Genomic DNA, 20,983 nt, shown 5'->3' with positions numbered 1-20,983 from the left:
ATGTTTGGCACGGTTGCCTTCATTGGTCAGTGCACTGAGTATAAGAGTTGGACCTGAAAATGTGTTGCTGGAAAAGTGCAGCAGGTCAGGCAGCATCCAAGGAGCAGGAGAATCGATGTTTCGGGCATGAGCCCTTCTTCAGGAAGAGTTGGACCATCATGTTGTGGCTGTACAGCACATTGATGAGGCCACTTTTAGAACACTGTATTCAATTTTGGTTTCCCTCCTATAGGAAAGATATTATTAAACTTGAAAAGGTTCAGAAAAGCTTTACAAAGATGTTGCTGGGATTGTAGGTTTGAGCTATAGCGAGAGGCCGAATATGCTGGGACTATTTTCTATCGAGCGCTGGAGGCTGAGGGGTGACCTTACAGAGATTTATAAAATCATGAGGGGCATGGATAAGATGAATAGCAAAGATCTTTTTTCCATGGTAGAGGAGTCCAAGACTAGAGGCCCTAGGTTTAAGGTGAGAGGAGAGAGATTTAAAAGGGACCTGAGGGGCAACGTTTTCATGTAGGGGGTGGTGCATGTATAAGCAAGCTGCCAGAGGAAATGGTGGGGGCAGGTGCAATTACATTTTAAAAAGAATCTGAAAGGGCATCCATAGGTAGGATTTAGATGGATATAGGCCAAATGCTGGCAAATGGGACTAGATCAATTTAGGATATCTGGTCAGCATGGACAAGATGGACCAAAGGGTCTGTTTCCAAGCAGTATAACTCCATGACTCTATGACAAAGGTCTTTGTGGTGACAGCAATGTCAGGTCTTGGCAAGTGCACGTGTATGTAGCGAGAGTGATCCAAAATAATTTCTGGTATATTATGGAGGTTTCCAGATAGCTTTTCAGTGAGTAATGGTTCATTAGACAACTAAATATTGTGAAGGATATTTGAGTCTGGATCATTTTTTTGTTGAAGAATACTGAAACTGGAAAACACTTTGCGCCACACAAATTGTGAACTCTCTTCACAGACTTGTTTTTGGACTGAGGCTGACTTTCAAATCCTGGAGGAGGAAGAGGTTGAAAGACTTTCAGAATCTGGGATAGAATATGGAAACACAAAACTGTGAAAGCTGCACAACATTAAACCTTACAATATACAACCCCTGTTTAAAAACTGCTATTCCAATTTTTGTTTCTGACAATACCCATATTTTTCGCTGGGGAGTTGCATGGGAAAGGGGTTCAGATTGAAATGGACTGTGTGTATTTGTTTAAAAAAATTATGATGAACCTTACAGGGAGCCCCTGCTGGCCAACTGCCTTCATCCGAAATTGCCAGTTTGGTTCCTGCTTTCCAATCACACAAGTTAAACTTTGGCAAGATATGATCTCTGGATCTTGTCAGACTTTTCCATTTTCCTTTCCTTGGCGATGATCTCCTGTGATATTTTCAAGAATTCATGTAGGCCAACCAAAAATAAAGAGTGTCACAAGGTGGCCATTTTCAAAACATTGTACAAACTTTACAAAGTATTATCACTGTCAGATAAGTATTAGTTCCATGGAAGCAGTCATGTGAAGGTTGCAATGAGATGCATTTTTATTTTATAAAAATAAAAACAACTTCGCAATTGCATTACAGTTTAAAAACAGACATATATTTAAATTGTTAATGCAAGTTAATCGACAGGCAAGAGATTAAAAATTTGTGGATTTACCAAATGATATTTTTTCAGTAGAGGAATAATTTTGTGGGGCCTTCTGAGAACAGAGATGGTGTTATAACTTGGTGTATTCTCCAAGCATTGCTGGGCACTGGCAACACTGTAAGGCTTTCTGTCATTAAACAGGTACGGCATCTAATTCATGTTTCCCACCCAGAAATTGTCTCCCACTTTCCAGTTCCACTTCACAGCCCTGAGTGATTGGCAGCACCCCAGTCAATCAATATCAATAACAGATAAGGTCATATTTCTCCCCCAATCAAAACTAACAATATCATTGTTCAAAAATAAATTTTTAGAGTGGGTGTAGAATTCATATTGGTCAACACCAACATTTGGGAGTACGTTACTATTGGTGAACAAATGACTTCAAAGTGACAACCTACAATGTGTTTTTGATTCAATCTAACATAGAGCTAGCGAAGAGGAAAAGTGTCCATCAGCACCTGCACAAAGAAACAAATCAGTTGGGCTTTTATTCAGGATGCATCAGAACATTTTATCCTCATGTTTTCACTTCATGATATGATTATAATAGAAAATGGTGATGAATTTGACGTTGACTCTCTGGAAGAGTTTCCCTTAACTTGGCTAAACTCTTATCCATCACAAAGCAGCACAGGAAACACCCACGAATGTTTATCATCCAAAATGTTGTGATGTTTGCAGTCAGCCTGGTGAACGAATTGGATCACTGAAATTTTCTTCAGAACACAATCCACTTCCTTACAGCATATCACGTTGGGGGCAAATTTCCCCCAACCAGTAGCAGGGGCATTGAATGAAAAGATAGATTTTATGTAGGCCTCACTGGAATGAATATAGATAGGTAGTGAAAATTCCACTTGAGGTGTGAGTATGGCAGAGCTACACCCTCAGAGCTACCCTGGGCGAACAACAACTTGCCAATTAGCAATTCAGACCTATGGGCAGCTATCTTTGGAGGTTGATGGGGATGTTCCAAGTGGCAGTTTGGGATGGAGGGGAGGGTTCAAAGAAGGGCAGTACTTCAGTCAGATTTAGAGGCTCCCCCTTTCTAATGAAGGCCTTATGTCCAAAACGTCGACTCTCCTGCTCCTCGGATGCTGCCTGACCTGCAATGCTTTTCCAGCATCACACTTTTTGACTCTTTACTTTTCTCCAGCATCTACATTCCTCACTTTCTCCTCCCCCACCACTGCCTGCCAAGATTCAGCAACAGTAGCAGGTTATGTCCTTTAAGGCTAATGGTGGGGTTCAAAAGCTCACATGGAAAATCTTGCCCCAGCAGACTGATCTGTGGTTATGAAGCCAGGAATCTCCACAAAGGTCAAGGAAATAGCAATGAAAGATTCCTCATCAAGAGTATCAGTTTAATGTTGATGTGTAAATGGGAAATTCACCTCCAGTCAGTGCTATGCTACAAGGTAGCAGATTGTGTTCTGAAGAAAATTTCAGTCACTTCCATGTCTGTCGCTGTAAGAATAAGGTCCTCCAGTGTAGTTTGTATATGCAGCTGTGTTGCAAACTAAGCAGAGATAAATACCATCTGATTACTTTCACTATAGTCAATGTTTGCTGTAATAAAGTTGATTATTATTAAAATCTACCCAAAAACATTTCACAATTGGTAAGATTGGTGGTTGAATTAAAGCAGGATTTGGCAATAAGATCAAGTCGACTGCTTGTTTGGGAGTTAAATTCCAAGACATAGTTTGAACTGCATAGACTGTTACCTTGTTAAAATTGTAAAGAATGTACATGCAATCAAAGTTCCTTATATTCCTGCTGCTGGCTGACTTCACAATCCACTCTGGAGTAGTGCCACAATAATAAGGTGGACTTCATCACAACACTTGCCTCTTCCCACCCATATGTAAGAAATACACAACCGAATCCCACAGACATCCAGACGCAATTGTTTTGGCTTCCAGGATACATCTAGGCCCACTGCTACTTTCGAAAAGGGAAATATATGTGGAAAAGATGGTGAAACAACAGATTCTTCATAAGGTGTTCAGGAAGATAGAGACTAGAGCAAGAGAAGACTATCTCCCCCAACCCCACCATATTTTTGTAATTTTAATATTTATTAAAAACTGTGAACAGCTGAATAGAATACAATTGTTTTACACTTGCTACTGCAATGTTTGCACACCTTGGACTCAGCTGCTGGTCAGAGTAATGAAACCAACATTTTGGCAAAATACCATGAAAGGAATTGCTCCTTTTTTCTCAAGTGAACTTTAACAATAGGTGCCATGTTGTCTCATATAATACATTGAAGGTGTGAAGTGCCCTGTGCGAGGCTATCTGTGCCCCAATGTTCAGACTGATTCTATTTCTAAAAAGGAATTTACAGCATATTACATGGATTCATGCAGTTTTTGAGCACAATAAAACATAATTCTGCAAGTAAGATTCACCCCACAAACTTATATGTATATTTGCAGAATATGTGGTGTGTGTCTGGGGTTGGGGTATGAGTGTGCATGTGTGAGTGTAATGGGGTATAAGTCTGTGAGAGGATGTGAGTGTGGGTGTGTATGTGTAAGTGTATGACAGAGAGCTTGTGTATGAGAGAGGGTCTGTGTGAGTGTATGGGTCTGTAGGAGTGAGTGTGTGTGTGAGAGTGAGAGAGTGAGTGTATAGTGCAGTGGGGTGCAACCATGGGTACTGAACATGGCTATGTAAGATCCATGTAAGATTCTGTAAATCCCTTTTTTAGAAATAGAATCAGTCTGAACGTTGGGCACAGACAGCCTCACACTTTCAATGCATTATCTGAGTCAACATGGCACCTATTGTTAAAGTTCACTTGACCATGCAACTTTTTAAAAAAGTTCTGGAATTTACATATGAAAGAACTGAAACCAACATAGTCATTCTAAAAGATGACAGACTTAACAAACAATCCAGGTCTTTTTCAATATATAATTTCAGTTGCGTCACCAAATAAACCTGTTAGACTATAACCTGGTGTGGTGTGATTTTTAACTTTCCAATTAGTTTACCTGAAGATGTGTCACAATGTTATCACAGTATCATTCCGATCGTATAGCACAGAGGACACCATTTGGCTCATTGTGCTCTTCCTTTGTAACCCTGCAGTTTTTTTTATTCCCTTCAAGCATATCAGATTTCCTCTTGAAAGTTCTGGTCGAATCTACTTTCACCACCCTTTCAGGCGGTGCATCCAAATCATAGCTGTTGTATTGTTGCACAGATCTCTGAAAGCTACTATAACTTTAAGAAAGTCAAATAACATAATGTCATGTGACACACAGATAAATGTGTATACAGTGTATGTGCAACTAGTGAGTCTGTGTCATTAGGCAAGTGATTAGTGAGTCAACTATGTATCTGCATAATTAGTAATAGGGAAGCATATAACCCAGATTGATGTGTAATTCTGAGATGTCACATTGGTTTACATAGTTCGTTGTTAACGAAGTTGCAAATATTTGTCTCAACAAAACCCTATCTACACCATAACTGTTCCATAGGCTAACACATAGGAAGGCACATTTCATCATGGTGGCAGCAAGTGGACACTACAAATTGATAACAGTACATTTATACTAGAATCTAGTCTCAGTAAATTAGCTTCTAAAAGCTAAAAAGGTGATGAGAGCAGTGACAGCCATGTCTTTTTATTCTTAACTGTCACCCATCATCTGTCTGAGTTCTGTGCTGAGGTTCCCTCTAACAACCAAGACTGAACAACCTGTACCAAATCACAGAGTAACAGTTGTGAGTATATACTTTCTCTCCCAAGAGAAAAGCAAAGCAGGCCATTGTGTCTGTTTTTTAAAAGAAAAAACAGCAGTTTGCAAATGGCCCAGTACAGTTGATTTCATAAAGCAATCCTCATTGAAGTATATCCCAAAACGCTAGAAAAACATTGTATATATTGTTAAGGCCTTAATTGTGTCCAGTCATCAGTTGATTCTATTTTCTTCCTCAGTGTTCGAGAAGGTGTGGAGATGCCAGTATAGGACTGGGGTGGACAAAGTAAAAATTCACGCAACACCAGGTTGTGGTCCAACAGGTTTGTTTGGAAGTACTAGCTTTTGGAGCACTGTTTCTTTTATCAGGCAGCTGTGGAGCAGAATGATAAGACACAGAATTTCTAGCAAAAGATTACAGTGTTATGCAACTGAAACAATATATTGAACAAACCTAGATTGTTGTTACGTCCTTCACCTTTTAGAATGGGTTGCAGGTTTCAGTTCATTAATATGTAAATCCTAGAACTTCTTTCAAGTCATATTCTCAAAATAACTTAAGGTTTCATGTAAAGAAGTGACTTCTCAGCTCAGACAATGCATTAAAGGTGCGAGGTTAGAGTTTGTCTGTATCCCAATCTTGAGTCAGACTGGTTCTATTTCCAAAGTTTATAAAATGTTCCACGGATTGATTGCCTGCAGATAGTATGCTTGATATCATTTCAACAGGTGCTCCACATACAGACATTGCATAGCTATTTACTTTAAAAGCAAATACAAAAAGCAAAAAAAGCACCAATTTTCAGTTCCTTCAATTTTTAAGTCCCGTATTGCCAAAGTATCTCCTTTTTTAAATTTGCTTCACAAAGATAAATAAACATAGAAAGATCACAAGCATTGTTTGGCGAGGTTGAAAAATGTATCCAGCAAATGTGTTCTTCAATATTATGATCCCTCCAGTGTTATCACATTAGAAGAAGATGTGAAATAACTGCACAGAGGCCAGTAAGGGTGGTTAGCACTGTAGCCTTACAGCCCCAGGGACCCAGATTCAATCCCAGTCTCGGGTGACTGTCTGTGCGGAGTTTGCACTTTCCCCCTGTGGGTTTCCTCTCAGTGCTCAGGCTTCCTCCCACTATCCAAAGATGTGCACATTAGGTAAACTGGCCATGCTAAATTGCCCATAGTATTCAGGGATGTGTAGGTTGGGGGTAAATATAGGAATGGGTTTGGGTGGGATACTCTTCAGAGGGTCAGTGTGGACTTGTAGGGCCAAAGGGCCCATTTACACGCTGTAGGGATTCTATGATCCTGACACCAAGACACCTTTATTTACATTTGCAAAGTACATGGATTCTGACTAGCCAGTTCAAAGATAGTCCTGAGACTGAGGAGACCTGCTGAATCTCCTGTTTATATCAGTTATCCATGGCTCCTTGATTAGCCAGGTTAGCAATTCCAATCAAAGATCTCATAATTAATGAGATCCACCTGGTCCTGGTTCCAATCATTCCATGATGAATCCCAAATAGGCCTCAGATGCTGTCTATTGTGGGATGAGAAGCCAGTTGTGTTTGTTTCCAAAGTCATGATGATAACTGAAACAAAACTATTCAACATAGAAAGGGAAACATTCTAACTCTTGTTTGCATAAGATAAACGTTCCAAACTTTAGTATTTGGCAGACAATTCATTGTTCATTCCAACCAGGAAGTTAGCCAATTAATATATTGAGTCACAGAATCATACAGGATGGAAACAGACCCTTCAGTCCAACTTGTCCATACCAACCAGGAATCTTAAACTGAATTAGTCCCATTGGCCTATATTCATCTTAACCTTTCTTATCATGCATCTGTCTAAATGCCTTTTAAATGTAATTGTACCCACCTCTACCAGCTCATTCCATACATGCATCACCTTCTGTGTGAAAACATTGCTCCTCAGATCCCTTCTGAACTGTGGGTAAAGCCTACAACTAATATTTTCCATGTCCAAGAACATAATTGAATTCTGGCGACTCACCTTCTCCCCAAATTTGCTTTGGTGAGGCAAATCAAAGGTATCATTAGTGCAACAATTGCTCATACATTGACTGCTGGTATGCTTGGTGTTCCTCAACAAACTGCATTTGCTAACAGTCTGCAGCACATGCATGCATCATTCTAATCTCACTCCCTTCAATGTAATGGTTTTGCAGAATGCACTGTCCATGTGGTAAAGTTCAAAAGCATTAAATGCCAAGATTTCCAGAACACCATTTCAAACCAACGTGCTCGTCCTCAATGGAAAGATTCATCCCTCATGTTTGTGAGATCCATAATGTTCTTCCATCATATATTTCACCACTGAAGCAAAACAAATGTGATTCATAGTTGGAAAGAAGGGTATTTAGCCAGGGTGGCATGGTGGCTCAGTGGTTAGCACTGCTGTCTCACAGCACCAGGGACCTGGGTTCAATCCCTGCCTCGGGTAACTGTCTGTGTGGAGTTTGCACATTCTCCCTGTGTCTGCGTGGGTTTCTTCCGGGTGCTCTGGTTTCCTCCCACAGTCCAAAGATGTGCAGGTTAAGTAAATTGGTCATGCTAAATTGCCTGTAGTGTTCGGTACATTAGTCAAAGGGGAATGGGTCTGGGTGGGTTGGTCTTCAGAGGATTGGTGTGGACTTGTTGGGCCGAAGGGCCTGTTTCCACATTGTAAGGAATCTAATCTAAATCCGTGTCCTCTTGTTGTTAATGGAAATGCCTGGGGAAACAATTAACATTTTGGTGGGTTGCACTTAGAAACCCACATCCCTAATTTCTATGCTAAACCCTTGCCATTGAGAGGAAAGTTTGCATTTGTGGTGCAGCTTAAATATGAATTATTCTCTCCCCACAATAACCAGCTCTCCCATAGTGGTTGCTGGTTCAGTGAGATAACCAAATTGAAAGGAATGAGTATCTCTTTCTTTTTTTGACAAGCCCAAGCAAAGAAGTTTGAGTGTAATTACAAATTAGCGGAGGTTTGCAGACTGGTTGCTCCCGGCTGCTTTGCATTGTAACGGCACAGGTGGGAAGAGCCAAGAACCAGAGATATCAAAAATAAGAGAAATTATTTTTTCTCCAAAAAAAAATTTTATACATCCACAATCCCTTGCTGTTTTGTTGCAAGCCTCAATGTGTCTTTTATTCGTCGGCAGTCATCTTGTAAATAACTGCCATTTCAACCACTATGGGGTATGTCGTGCAGAGATGACTAAACATTATTAACAACATCTGGATTTTCTGGCAGCTCTCTCTGTTACTGAGGGCGGAAAGCCGACTTTCTCTTGGACTGCGCTCCTCGTGGACGAATGCCTCAGACACACACTCTGAATCTGAGAAGAGATGGGTTAAAGGCTTAAAAAGCAGTAGCAAGGGAAAGCAAACATAAACAAGCCCAGCAGAATATGATAATTCAGAGTCTTGTCACTCGGGTGGCTCAAAGCCTGTGTATGTAGTGGACACCGTGTCAGGCATGCTTTAGTTTATGTAGTACGAGCTTAAAAAGCTTGTTTACTGAAAACTTTTGGACACTCGTTGTCAGCAAGTCCTCCGTTTAAGCCCGACAATCCTGAAACGCAGACTTCATTTACTGAGAGCCAGGAAAAGTGCTCCAGCTTTCATGCCCGTAGGGATGACCTGATTGCATGATCATCTGGCCGCCCTTCCCTCCCTCAGTTTCATTGGATGAGTGGGGCAGATGGATGTATGAATTATGTAAATATGGGGTTTCGTACAAAGACGAAGGTGTTGCCTGCCTTTTCCCAGAGCTGGACTCTCTGCTTTGAGCGGTTGACCAGGGCTAGGAGCTGGGCTCTGAATGCCATGTGAAACAGCGTGTGTTGGAAAGTTGTGACTGATTTGGATTTGCAAGTGTTTGAAAGCCTTGCGGAGGAGTTAGGATCCTGAGAAGATTCTTTGTGTAATCAGCTCAGGTAAGTGCATCGTTTAGTTTTCATTGCTGATTTACAGCTTCGACTGTTAATGCTGTCCTATCTCTTTTTGCTGTCTTATTTTCAGTTTTCATAAGGCCAATTGCAGTGGATCACGTAAACCTATGTTCCAACGCTGTTATTGTTTTGTGGGCAGTGTGCTTCAGGTTGTCTCTCATGACCTGCAAAACTTTAATATTTACAAATACTAGCTGAAGGGGTCTGACTGAAAGCAGATCTGAGGCACGGGGTCCAGAGAAGTGATTTTTTTGGTCTGATTTCTGTTGCAAATATTTCTCGTGTATTTTCCGGGTACTTGACATCGCCGTTGAAGTGAAATTTGTTTGCTCTCCCTTCCCGAGTGCAGAGTCTCATATCCCAGTAATATTCCATCTAGACTCAGCAGGTATGGCGACATCCGTGGAGGGAGAAACAATTGATTAAGCAGAATTTCTGCACTCAGGGAAATACCCCCCCCCCCCCCCCCCGGAACAGGCAGGAATGTAGATCAGCTCTCCACTGGGGCTCTTGCGGCGCAGTGGTAGTGTCCTTACCTCTGAGCCAGGAGCCAGATGTGTGTCATGACACCCGTAAGCAGATTGCTCCTCGGATGCTGCCTGACCTGCTGTGCTTTTCCAGCACCACTCTAATCTGGTGCTCTGGTTTCCAGCACCTGCAGTCCTTATTTTTGAAAAAAGCAGGTAAAAACCCCACACACCATTGAAACGGACAGTCAATTTACCATAACCAGTGTCAATTCTCTACCCTCGCTGACATTTATCTGGTACGTGAGAACTACCACCATTCCACCACACACATGTTGCATGTAGAGGTTGCTCGCTCATTAGAGAGTTTCTCTGTCTCACTCCAGGAAACCCTTGCAGTTGGAGGCTCCCTCTCCCAGACCCTGCCATTCCTGAAAACATTATTTATGTTAATACTTCCAGGTGTGCCATCAGGTTGAAGTACTCCTGAGGTTTCCTACCTCCCTCAGCATTGCCCACCCCATCCAGTGCTGCCGGCCCTCTGATTGACCCAACTGCATTGAGTGCTCACCCTCTCTATTTTTAACAGGACTGTAAGAGCAGAAGCAACCATTAAGGAGGCTGTCTCCAGTGACCTTGTTGATCCCCTCCCACTGTTCGAAAGTGCCCACTCCAGATGTGTATTTTTGGTTCAGACACTGGAACGCTGAAGCCAGTGGGGAAATGCCCAATATTTCAGGTTGATGACTCATCATCAGGAATCTATCTGAAATGTTGGCTCCTACGTCTTTCTCCGTAGATTCTGCCCAAGCCTCCTGAGTATTTCCAAAAATGAATTCCAACTTAGTCCTACCCTTGCACCTTCCAACTCAGTATTGGCGGTGAGGGGGTTAAGACAACTCTCTCATATTCACTTGAGCATCGACCTTGTTAGAATAAATGAGTGAGTCTGCAACCACTTAGTGTCCAATGCCATCTCAAACGGACATTTCGCTTCTGCTGAAATACTTGCTTTAGGATGTCAATGATTTGTTTTATAGCATTTTGTTAGACAATTTGGCTCTTACTTGCATGTGTGTCTGCTCAATAGACCCCTTTCTTTTGCCACAGTATGCATGTCCATCTCAAAGCTCAGAACTTTCAAATATTATTCGTTGCTGAGGCTTAGGAAGGAGAATTGCTCTTTAAACACATTGGAGGAAATGGCATGATACCAAAACCCCTTATCCCCTCCTCCTCCCTCTTCCAGTGGCTTCTCCTGCTCTGTATAATCTCTCATTATTTTCCCAGTCATTCTTGATTCCAACAGGAAGGACTAACCCTGTACCTATGTGAATCCTATGATTCCCCAAGGAGGCTTGAAACCTTAATCTGTGGAGAATTATAGAACCAGCCAGAAGAAGTCAAGCAGAAACCAATCTCTGAGTAGTCGATCAAACTTTCAAGTAGCACTGGTGGGAATTGTCCTGCTGCTTTAGTACATGCTAGTCTGTACCAGGGTAAGAGAGGTAAAGGTTATAGTATGGAGATCCAAAGTGGCAGTGCTCATCAAATATTGAACAACTTCATGAGTTGCCTGCTCAATCTGTTTCCAGTGATGTTATGTGTACATTTGCTAACCCAATTACTTATATAACTTTTTAGTACTTTACATTACAAGTGTGCAACATCGATTTGGAACCTGAAGGAACCTCAGAACACCCCAAAAATGATTCCCATTGGGTCCAGTTTTGCCACCTATGTCTTAAAGAAAAGCAATTTTACCTGACTGTAAGTTATTCCTTGGAGTCTGAAGACTTGCTCCTTGACTTTTTAGGGTGGCATGGTGGCTCAGTGGTTAGCACTGCTATCTTACAGCACCAGGGACCTGGGTTTGATTCCACCCTCAGGTGTCTGTGTGGAGTTTGTACATTCTCCCCTTGTCAACATGGGTTTCCTCCTGGTGTTCCAGTTTCCTCCCACAGTCCAAAGGTGTGCAGGTTAGGTGGATTGGCCATGCTAATTCTCCCATAGTGTCCAGGGATGTACAGGCTAGGTGGGTTAGCCAGGGCAAATGCAGGGTTATAGGCATAGGGTAGAATGGTGGGTCTGAATAGGCTGCTCTTCAGAGAGTCGGTGTGGACTCAATAGGCTGAATGGCCTGCTTCTGCACTGTAGGGAATCTATGATTTCATGATTATAGATTTTTCTTGATTTACAGTTGACTATAAGAATATGGGGCCGATAAGAGAGGTTTTTGTGATGTGTAAAGAATTAATCACCTTGGTGGTTCAAATGCCAGCTTAAAGGCTTTATCTTGAAGGAAGTGAAAGACTACATTGTAAGGATATAATACCACAGGGTTTCTCATGGATTATTCTTCGGAGTGGTTGGGTACCAATTTTACATGAACCGTACCCCTGTTTTCAAGGGAAAGATGCAGAACAGTTACTTAGCATTTTAATGCCAGAAGAGAAGGAAAACGTGGCACTGCCCACATACCCAACATTGGCCAGGTCACACATACCATTGGCAGAACCCTGGCAGAAGGAATTCTGCTTTTGCTGTCAGTTTGTCAATGGGGTCTGGCATGATATGATTCAAGACCAAAAACTTCATCACTGCTAATACTGCCAGGGAGTTTAAATCATATTAAATCACAGTCTTTCTACCAAGATTTAATATATATTCTTCATGGTATTCTTTGTATGTCTGTCCCTTTTTTAAATTTCCTGTAGCGGTCTATGTATAAAGGCAGCTGTTGTTTGTGCAACATGAGTGGACCTGTGCCAAGCCAAAACAGTGTATAAAACCTTCTTAAAGGGACATTTCTATTTTGTAAAAATACTTGCTGTTTTTATAGCAGTAACATCCCACAAGTTTTCACATCTCGCATACTTCAATCGGGTTTTCAAACAAATGACTTTGTTTCACAAAGACAGTAGCCTTTAATAATCAGTACCAGAAGTGTAAGCTCAGACAGACACAGTGAGTTGCTTGAAAAACAACCAGCAAACAATTAAAATTGAGTCAATTTGCAAGACTTTGAAAGATTGCTCAGAATGTAGCTGCTACACATTACAAGAATTTGAAAAAGCTTGTCATCTTGGAGTCTTTCATAGGCTTCCCATTGTACCATCTGTGGACTGGAAAACTAGAATTGCTTCTCACCACATTAAGAGAAATTGTCCCTGTTGGAATCGGAATGAAATCCAACTGAAGTTGACAAGGAATAAACTCTTTGTGTCTCATATAAGCATCACAAAATTCTTAGTTTAAAGTTATTACTTACGAATATTTGTACTGAAATCTTCCAAATTTTAATACTTGGCAACAATTAAAACAATTCTTCAAGTTTGTTGAATTATAATCGAACTTCATTCATCAACTATACGTAGGGCAGCATGGTAACACTGGTGCCTCACAGTACCAGGGACCCAGGTTCAATTCCACCCTTGGGTGACCATCTGTGTGGAATGTTAAATATCACACAACACCAGGTTATAGTCCAACACTTGATGAAGGAGCGTCGTTCCGAAAGCTAGTGTGCTTCCAATTAAACCTGTTGGACTATAACCTGGGGTTGTGTGATTTTTAACTTTGTACACCCCAGTCCAACACTGGCATCTCCAAATCGTGACATCTGTGTGGAGGTTGCATGTTCTCCCTGTGTCTGTGTGGGTTTCGTCTGGGTGCTCTGATATCCTCGCACAGTCCAAAGATGTGCCGGTTAGGTGAATTGGTCATGCTAAATTATCCATAGTATCCAGGGATGAATAGGCTGGGTGGATTAGCTATGGTAAATGCAGAAGTATGGGGTTAGAGTGAATGCGCTTTGGAAACGCAATGGGCCAAATGGCCTCTTTCTGCACTGTAGGGATTCTATGTTTCATTTTTAAGAGTTCACAAATTCAGAATAGTGATTTCAAACACATTTGTGTTTTGCCTACCCTTGATCATAGACTCCATCTATCTCTGAATTTGTAACTAATCTATTTAAGCAGTCACTACAGTCTTAGCAGATCATAAGGCTGGTCTCTCATTACAGACCGACAACTAGTGCTGGTTTAACCTGAGGATCATGACTTCTCTGGTGCAGAGATAGGTTGAGAAGGAGGAGGTAACCTCAGCAAGTAGCAGGGATTGTACTCACACTATTAGTTTCATTATACATTCAACTAGCCATGCAGCAAACTGAGCTAAACTGACTGTATTGCAGAAAGAATATGAAAGGTTGAGAGATTTCCCATTTTATGTGGAATGAGCACTCAATTCCATCACAGTAACAGCAATTTGAATTTATCTAATGTCTTTAACAAAGTAGAGTTCCAAGAAAATGCACGGAATGTACAAAAATGTACAAAACTCTCAGCAGATGATATCCAAACAGATATGCTTTTCCAAAGATGTAGATTTAAAGGTGCCTATTAAAGGAAAAGGACTAGGTAGAGAGATGGAGAGTTGAGAGTGTGGTGCCAGAAAAGCACAGCAGGTCAGGCAGCATCCAAGGAGCAGGAGATTCCAGCAGCTGCAGTCCTCATTTTCCCCTAGAGAGATGGAGAGGTTTATAGGTAGTATTCCAGAGCATGGAGTCAAGAAGCCTGGAGACTTGGCCATCAATAGTGAAACAAGGCAAGTGGAGAACACAGTTGATGGGTTGCATACAAGAGGAAGATAGAGTAGGGTGGGACAAAGCAATGGAGGGATTTGAGTACAAGACTAGGAATATTAAAATTGTGGCATTGCTGAATGTAGAATAGCGGGCAGATGGGTGATGGGTGAATGAACGAAGTGTGAGTTGGAATATGGCAACATGATTTTGAATAGCTCAAGTTTACAAAGGATGAAAGATGGCAGATTGATTAGCGCTGAATTGGAATAAGTATGTTTTGAGGTAAGAAAATCACGTCCCATTTTATAAAGGTCACAATTGGTTCTCACAATATAGTTTGGGGAAGTATGAAAGGCAGAACCAAATTTAAAATTGGATTTGTCACAATCATACCACTTGAATGCCGTTATTTAATATTTTTCTGAATGTCATGATTTAATTTTTTTCACAGAAGGCTCTTAGCTTTTTCATATGGTTCATTGTTGGTACTGGGTTATTCACATCCAAACTCCTAATGTATATACACTGAGACATTTGCCCACTCTGACGCAGACCCTAGCACTGCCCTCCACTGAAAGAGGGAGTGGAGTTTATCATTTGTGAGAGGTGTGGTCAATAAAAGATCATGCTGTTTTTGTTTCTTCTACAGAACATCAGCCAGAACATTACAGTTTGTTACAACGTGCCTAAATCCTGCTTAGCGAGCACTGACATGTGTGACAAGTCAAGCAAGGAGCAATCCTCACAGTTAGCATCAAAGTTCTATAAATATTAGAGGTGTTTAAGAGCATAGCATTTGTTTTGGGTTTTCCTAATAGCAATATTGCAAAGGCTAAAAGGAGATTTAAACAATTTCCACAATGTGCTCGTAATCACATATAGAATATCATCCTCTGCATGTCACTTACGAAAAGGCACTGTCTTTTCAATACTTGAGCATTTCTGAATAAAGACATATATTGCCAAAGCTTTTCATCTTGTGCTTATAAGAACAATTCTCAAGAGTATCAAGATGAAGGAAGCCAACCTTTATACTGTCTGAGAGGAGAGTTCTGATTTGTTGGCAAATGGAAATGATTATTCTTTTGGCAAGTGGACACTGATTTTTTAAAAAATAATTTTTGGAATATGGATGTCGCTGGCTGGGTCAGCATTTGTTGCCCTTCCCCAGTTGGTGAGCTGCCTTATTGAATTACAAACCAGCAGTCCAATATTAGATGTAATTCTATGTTTGGACAACATTTGCTGGATAATCCTGAGTGCACAAAATTTTACACTACCAATTTAGGCTTAGCATCAGGCTTGCAGTGCAGCACACTTACATGAATTGGAAGTTACATATTATTTATACATAGGGCCCTGTTCTTTACAGACAGAATTGTCATGTACATGCACTGCTCCTGGTTCAACTCAACAAAGTACATGACATCCATTCACTGGTTCGTTTCTCAGGAGTCAAATTAACTAGTTTAAAATTTAAACAATGTTTGGCAATTACCTACCAGTCATCTCTCACTGATGCATTCTTTGTAGCAAAACCTCTACCAATCAGAGTCCATTTGCCAAAACCCAATAGTAATCAACACTCTGCTGTCATATTGTACTAATGTTAGTTTCCCTTTCCATTGTTATTTCTTGCAAATTATCCTGATAAGTGCAAGACAAAAAGCTTCAACAAAAGGTGTCCCCATTTTCAGTAATATCCACATTCTGACAACTTTACACTGCTGTTTTTTTTTACGAGGTCCTGTGCATTTCTTTTGTTCAGTTAACTCTGCAAAATTACTTTTACCAATGCTTCTTAAAAAGACAATTTCAGAATGTGAGCTGTCAATTTGTTTGGATGAATGCTACAAACTGTTCTAGTCCATGTGGATCAGAGCAGAGGTTGGGAGGTATGTGAGGAATTTTCACTATGCCCTGCATATGTATACTGGGGTGAGAATCCAGGGCAGGAATCTCTCAAGGGCTGCAAAAACTGAGAATTCTTGAAATTAAAATTCAAACACCTGCATGTTTTGTCACAAATCAGGGAATATAGATGTGCCTCTGAAAATGATTTGTCACTGGCATCACAAATAATTATTTGAAGTATTTCATAGAGGTTTAATTGAGAGAAGCATTATGCAGACATTTATCAGTATGCATTAAGATCACATCTTAACACCTCCCCCAAGATTATTTGTAGATTTTAATTATTCATGTGGGAATTTCCTCTTCCACTCTTTCTAGACAAAATGTGCTTCAGTATAAAATACTGGCCAACATGGCCTGCTAATACCCCTATGTGTTGATGTGACTTGTCTCAGCCACCAAAGGCAGATCTCCAAATAGCTTCATTACACCCAGGTCAAAATCATAGGTTCTGGAGGTAGAAAAAGTAGCAGTTGGCAATTCCAGCTTTTAATTGTTGTTACAGACCTCTGCCAGAGAGCATAAACTGTGAATAAGAAAGAACCTTGCATTTTAAAAGCATCTCTGATGATCCAGGATGCCACAAAGCTGTTCACAAGCCAATGAATACCTTTTGAAATATACCCAGATTAAAAGATAAATATTAGCCAGGACATTGAGAAATGATGACGATTTCTTGCCAAAAAAAACCATGGTGCACTTTGCCATTAACCTGAGAGAGCAGCCTTGGCTTGACATCTGTCTTAAAGATAGTGCATCACAGAATACATGTCAGCCTGGATTCTGTGCTCAAGCCTTGTGCAATGGGAATTGAACTGATTAATCTTCTAGACTCAGGCGACAGGAGCGATACCACTGAATTACCACTGACGAGAGAATTGAGTATGGCTATGATTCCCCTGGGACAAACACCTCTGATATTGAACACATCGATCTCCACAGCCACCTTTCTGTGAAGTTATTGGAGACGTACGATTACATATGAAACCAGAAGCTCTGTGTGCACCGTCTTCATGAGGTAAAGCATAACAGCAAAGAAAAAATATAGTAGAGAAAATGTTAGGATGATTTGTTGGCAGACAAACATGGTCATCAGGCTAAAAAGGGAGCATTTCTTTGGAGTACAGGAGCCTTTCTGCATATTCCATCTGCAAAGGATGCAGTATGCAAGAGCATCAAACTAATTCATATTAGCTTGAGGTTTTTATTCAAATGATGAAATGATAAATTATTCTACATTTATAGACATGTTTGTATTTATTTTAACTTACTGAAAATGCAGTGGTAACATGATTAAACTGTTTCTGACATCCAGTTAGTCATTTTGAAATACTTTCCACATTCCCCTAATGCCACAATGCATGCTGGATCCACGAAACCTCGCTGATGTGTCATTTAACTGTGCCATTCAGTCTCAGTCTAATGCTTTGAAACTTTTTGCTTCAGGCTGCTCTGTTTCCACTGAAATCTGCTTTTCATTACTGCTTGGAGGATGTGCGTAAGGCCTGAATTTAAGTCCAGGCCTTAAATATTTCTGCTGCAGGATCTACCTTTTGATTTTCAATGTGCTTTGAAAATTAAATGATTTACTCAGTACTTTTTCTCTGGGGACCTTTCATTAACGTATGAGGAACTTAAAGGCTTCAGCTTTCTGTTCTTGTTCACTTCAAAGATTGTTCAGTTTAATGAAATTCTAGAAACTTTCTGTGATGTGCCTGTTTGGCACATGGAGGAGACCTGCTAAGTGAAAGGCAGTTTGATTCCTTTCAAATTCTCAAAGTATACACAGAGGCATGTGAGTAGTGTAGGCGGATTGATTGAGATCAAGAGTGTGGTGCTGGAAAAGCACAGCAGGTCAGGCAGCATCCAAGGAGCAGGAGAATCGATGCTTCAGGTATAAGTCCTTCATCAGGAATGAGGCTTGGAGCCTCTGGGGTGGAGAGATAAATGGGAGGGTGTTGGTGGATCTGGGGGGAAGGTAGCTGAGAGTGTTGAATGAAGCTAGGGATAAAGGTGATAGGTCGGAGGGGAGGGTAGAGTGGGTAGTTGGGAAGGAAGATGGACAGGTGGGATGGGTCATGAGGGTGGTGCTGAGCTGGAAGGTTGAAACTGGGGTAAGGTGGGGAGAGGGAAAATGAGGAAACTGGTGAAATCCACATTGATGCCGTGGGGTTGCAGGGTCCCAAGGCAGAAGATGAGGCGTTCTTCCTCCAGGCGTCGGGTGGTGAGGAGTGCCGATGGAGGAGGCCCAGGACCTGCCTGTCCTTGGTGGAGTGGGAGAAAGAAGTTGAGATGTTCAACAATGAGGTGGTGGTTTTGGTTGGTGCGGGTGTCCCGGAGATGTTCTCTGAAGTGCTCTGCGAGTAGGCGTCCTGTCTCCCCAATGTAGAGGAGACCGCATCGGGAGCAACAGATACAGTAAATGATATCGGTGGATGTGCAGATGAAACTTTGGATGTGGAAGGCTCCTTTGGGGCCTTGGATGGAGGTGAGGGGGAGGTGTGGGCGCAGGTTTTGCAATTCCTGCGGAGGCAGGGGTGGGTTGTTGGGGGGGGGGCGTGGACCTGACAAGGTAGTCACAGAGGGAGCGATCTTTATGGAAAGCAGATAGGGATGGGGAGGGAAATATATCTATGGTGCTGTTTTTAAGTGGTGGAAATGGTGGAGGATGATGCGATGTATACAGAGGTTGGCAGGGTGGAAGGTGAGGACCGGAGGGTTCTTTCCTTATTGTGGTTGGAGAGGTTCGAGGGTGGAGGTGCAGGAAGTGGATGAGATGTGCTGGAGGGTATCATCAACCAACTAATGATGATGATGATGAAGGGCTTTTGCCCGAAACATCGATTTTCCTGCACCTTGGATGCTGCCTGTGGTGCTTTTCCAGCACTACACTCTCGACTCTAATCTCCAGTATCTGCAGTCCTCACTTTCACCTAACTGGATTGATTGAGATGTTCACCAGTTGAAAAGGTTAATCTTGCTGGATTAGATTATTTATGTACCATAAAATGCATCAGTTGAGCATTGGGAATGGTTAGGACAGGGTTTTTGCACAGTGTTTGTATAACATTGAGAAATTCTAAAGGAAAAGAATAATCATGATGGTTGTTACACCTTTAGGCTGCCATCCTTTTATTTAATCATGGAGTTGATTGGCCTTCGGGATATGGGCGATACTGCCATGTTGATTCACCACCCCTAGTCATTTTCTGCTTGGGAACCCTGCTGCCTTCAGGATTCAATATAGAGTTCAGTCATTTTAGAATCTGAACACTTTATTCTGTTTCTTTCACACTGCCCCATACCCCTGGTCCTGTCATGAGTCATAGAGTCTTACAGAGTCATATAAGTGTACAGCATAGAAGCAGACCCTTTGGTCCAACTTGTCCATACTGACCAGATATCCCAATCTAGTTTAGTCCCATTTTCCAGCACTTGGCCCATATCCCTCTAAACCCTTCCTATTCATATACCCATCCAGATCCATTTTAAATGTTATAATTGTACCAACATCCACAACTTCTTCTGGCAGCTAGTTCCATACACGCATCACCCTCTGAATGAAAATGTTGCCCCTTAGGTCCCTTTTAAATTTTATCTTCTTTCACCCTAAACCTATGCCCTCTAGTTTGGGACTCCCCCACGCCAGGGAAAAGACCTTGTCTATTTATCCTATCCATGCCTCTCATAATTTCGATAAACTTCGATAAGGTCACTCCTCAGCCTCCGACACTCCAGGGAAAATAGCCCCAGCCTATTCAGCACATGGGCTTCTTTCAGCACAGCCAACTTACTCATGGTCCCCATTATCAGCTTTAGTTTCTTCCTGGTTTACCTTGGCTAATCATCCCTTTTATATGCCGGACTAAGCTCTGTCTCCATTTATTTGCTCACTCATTTTCCCATCCCTTATATCCTGCACATTTTCCTAGCTACTAATAGTTCTGATGGGGGGTCTCTAGACCCAAAATGTTAACTCTGTTTTCTTTCCACAGAGGCTGCCAGACCCCCTGACTTTCTCTGCTGAAAAAGTGTTGCTAGAAAAGCGCAGCAGGTCAGGCAGCATCCAAAGAGCAGGAGAATTGACGTTTCGGGCATGAGCCCTTCATCCAGAATCCTGAAGAAGGGCTCATGCCCGAAACGTCGATTCTCCTGCTCCTTGGATGCTGCCTGATCTGCTGCGCTTTTCCAGCAACACTTTTTCAGCTCTGATCTCCAGCATCTGCAGTCCTCACTTTTTCCCCTGACTTTCTCTAGCAATTTCTGTTTTTTGTTTCAGATTTCCAGGATCTGCAGTTCTTTGTTTTATGTTATTGCATTGAGACAGGGTTGGTGGACCACCGGGAACTGCAGCAGTTTTTTTTCTTTTATTCACTACCAGATGTTAGCATGGCTGGCAATGCCTGCATTTATTGCTAATCCCTAAGAAGGTGATAATGAACATGTAGTCTGCATGGTGTATCTACTCCTCTGTTGACGACAGCTGGGAAGGTCTAGGATTTTGAGCCACTGATGAAGGAAAGATGATATATTTTCAAGTCAAGATAGTCAGTGGCTTGGAGGGGCACTTGCAGGTGGTGATGTTCCCCTGTAGCTGATGGGCCATCTAGGTAGTAGAGGCCATAACCTTGTAGTGCAACCTAGCACTAATATACACT

General features: G+C 41.6%; 1 protein-coding gene across 3 annotated transcripts in view; it reads left to right on the top strand.

The window, feature by feature from the left end:
* LOC140479657 (discoidin domain-containing receptor 2-like) overlaps positions 1-20,983 on the top strand; it is a 152,240-nt gene that overhangs the window by 42,289 nt on the left and 88,968 nt on the right. The window contains exon 1 of one of the 3 annotated variants that reach the window (XM_072573596.1): positions 9,166-9,338. The exons of the other annotated variants lie outside the window; for them this stretch is intronic. The gene's annotated coding sequence lies outside the window, so the exon portion shown is untranslated. Of the gene's footprint in view, positions 1-9,165; positions 9,339-20,983 lie in introns of those variants that run through there. 3 annotated transcript variants of the gene reach the window in all.

This window comes from Chiloscyllium punctatum, chromosome 7 (genome assembly GCF_047496795.1).
Source record: "Chiloscyllium punctatum isolate Juve2018m chromosome 7, sChiPun1.3, whole genome shotgun sequence".
NCBI lineage: Eukaryota > Metazoa > Chordata > Chondrichthyes > Orectolobiformes > Hemiscylliidae > Chiloscyllium > Chiloscyllium punctatum.
Note: the sequence above shows the minus strand (reverse complement) of the source record. Positions and strands in the feature narration are given on the sequence as shown.